Genomic DNA, 2500 nt, shown 5'->3' with positions numbered 1-2500 from the left:
GACGAGGCCTCGATCAGAAGGACACCGGCGCTCGCCGTTAGCCGCACTGGGACTTCCGTACGTCACAACTCGGCGCGCTCGAAAAGCGCGCAGATTCGACGCTGGACTCTTCCCGGTTCACTCGCCGTTACTCAGGGAATCCCTGTTGGTTTCTTTTCCTCCGCTTAATAATATGCTTAAATTCAGCGGGTGCTCTCGCCTGAACTCAGGTCGTATGTGTCAAGCGGGCCGCTTCTTACACGGCCCGCTGGCATCGCAAGTCGTCGCCGCCGGCGCCGACCGAGCGCGTACCGTCGCCGCCTTGGCCCACGGTCGGTCTTGATCTCGTGACCGGACCGACCGACCTGGACCCGCCCCTCGAACGTAGTTGAACACGTCGAGGGGCCGGCGGTGTACGGGACACGCGGTCGCGCCGAGAAAGCTCGGCGACCGCTTCAACTTGGGGCGACGCCCGGCCGTCTTCGCAGAGGCCAGGCGACGGCCCTCGGGTGAGGACGAACGCGACCCTGAGGCAGACGCGGTCCCGGGATTGACCCGAGACCGCAATTCGCGTTCAGAAGGTCGACGTTCAATGTGTTCTGCAATTCACATTACTTCTCGCACTTGGCTGCGTCCTTCATCGACTCGCGAGCCGAGTGATCCACCGTTAAGAGTCGTCCTCGACGTTTCGCCCGGCGCCGAAGCGCGCGGACGTCACACTGTGGGATCGACCACAAAACCACCACCGACAACAACTGCACAAAAACACCAACAAACGGCGCCGAGCGACCGCCGGGATGGGCCGGCGGCACATCGAGCGCGGTGCCCAGAAGCCACCATCGCACTCGGCTGCCTTGCTATGCCAACGTGTTACGCGTGTCGCACGGGGCGGAACCCCGATTGACGGCCGCCCTCTCGGCGGCACCCAAAGACAATTAAGTGCGCGGTCGGCCGGGGCCTACCACCACTTTCGGTAATGATCCTTCCGCAGGTTCACCTACGGAAACCTTGTTACGACTTTTACTTCCTCTAAATGATCAAGTTTGATCGTCTTCTCGACACGCCGACGCGGCCGTTGCCAGCCGCGACGGGGCCGATCCAAGGATCTCACTAAACCATTCAATCGGTAGTAGCGACGGGCGGTGTGTACAAAGGGCAGGGACGTAATCAACGCAAGTTGATGACTTGCGCTTACTGGGAATTCCTCGTTCAAGGGAAACAATTGCAAGTCCCTATCCCAATCACGAATGAGGTTCAACGGGTTACCCGGACCTTTCGGCCTAGGTTAGACACTCGCTGCTTCACTCAGTGTAGCGCGCGTGCGGCCCCGGACATCTAAGGGCATCACAGACCTGTTATTGCTCAATCTCGTGTGGCTAAACGCCACTAGTCCCTCTAAGAAGTTAGACGCCGACCGAGAAGGTCGCGTAACTATTTAGCATGCCAGAGTCTCGTTCGTTATCGGAATTAACCAGACAAATCGCTCCACCAACTAAGAACGGCCATGCACCACCACCCACAGAATCAAGAAAGAGCTCTCAATCTGTCAATCCTACCTGTGTCCGGGCCGGGTGAGTTTCCCCGTGTTGAGTCAAATTAAGCCGCAGGCTCCACTCCTGGTGGTGCCCTTCCGTCAATTCCTTTAAGTTTCAGCTTTGCAACCATACTTCCCCCGGAACCCAAAGACTTTGGTTTCCCGGAAGCTGCCGGAAAGGTCGTCATGGTAACGCCTCCCGATCGCTAGTTGGCATCGTTTATAGTCAGAACTAGGACGGTATCTGATCGTCTTCGAACCTCTGACTTTCGCTCTTGATTAAAGAAAACATTCTTGGCGAATGCTTTCGCAGTAGTTCGTCTTCCGCCGATCCAAGAATTTCACCTCTAACGGCAGAGTACGGACGCCCCCGTCTGTCCCTCTTAATCATTACCTCGTGCTCCGAAAACCAACAAAATAGAACCGAGGTCCTATTCCATTATTCCATGCAACACTATGCAGGCGAACAGCCTGCTTTGAACACTCTAATTTTTTCAAAGTAAACTTATCGGCCACCGCCGACACTCAGTCAAGAGCACCGACGGAGAACCGAAGGTGAGGCGAACGCAACCAGTGACACGCCTTGCGACGGACCGGCGGCGCTCGCCCAAAATCCAACTACGAGCTTTTCAACCGAAACAACTTTAGCATACACTGTTGGAGCTGGAATTACCGCGGCTGCTGGCACCAGACTTGCCCTCCAATGGATACTCGTTAAGAGTTTTAGGATGTACTCATTCCAATTACAGGGCCTCGTTAGAGTCCTGTATTGTTATTTTTCGTCACTACCTCCCCGTGTCGGGAATGGGTAATTTGCGCGCCTGCTGCCTTCCTTGGATGTGGTAGCCGTTTCTCAGGCTCCCTCTCCGGAATCGAACCCTGATTCCCCGTTACCCGTTATCACAAAGGTAGGCACGTAGCGTACCTTCGACAGTTGATAGGGCAGACACTTGAATGATACGTCGTCGGTGCAGAGACCGTACGATC

The 2500-nt window shown here is 56.0% G+C and overlaps 2 non-coding genes and 1 pseudogene across 2 annotated transcripts in view; all 3 read right to left on the bottom strand.

The window, feature by feature from the left end:
* Positions 1 to 213, bottom strand: part of LOC144423734 (large subunit ribosomal RNA) — a 3695-nt pseudogene extending 3482 nt beyond the window's left edge.
* A 288-nt stretch (positions 214 to 501) lies between these two features.
* Positions 502 to 655, bottom strand: LOC144424189 (5.8S ribosomal RNA). Its single transcript, XR_013476553.1, has one exon. It is a non-coding gene; the product is annotated as a 5.8S ribosomal RNA (ribosomal RNA).
* A 298-nt stretch (positions 656 to 953) lies between these two features.
* Positions 954 to 2500, bottom strand: part of LOC144423629 (small subunit ribosomal RNA) — a 1810-nt gene continuing 263 nt past the window's right edge. Inside the window, exon 1 of the ribosomal RNA XR_013476094.1 lies at positions 954 to 2500. This exon is cut by the window's right edge and continues 263 nt beyond it. This is a non-coding gene — a ribosomal RNA (small subunit ribosomal RNA).

The sequence above is a fragment of the Styela clava genome, chromosome 5 (assembly GCF_964204865.1).
Source record: "Styela clava chromosome 5, kaStyClav1.hap1.2, whole genome shotgun sequence".
In the NCBI taxonomy this organism is placed as follows: Eukaryota; Metazoa; Chordata; class Ascidiacea; order Stolidobranchia; family Styelidae; genus Styela; species Styela clava.
The sequence above is the reverse complement of the archived record's forward strand: the minus strand, read 5'-3'. Positions and strand labels throughout refer to the sequence as shown.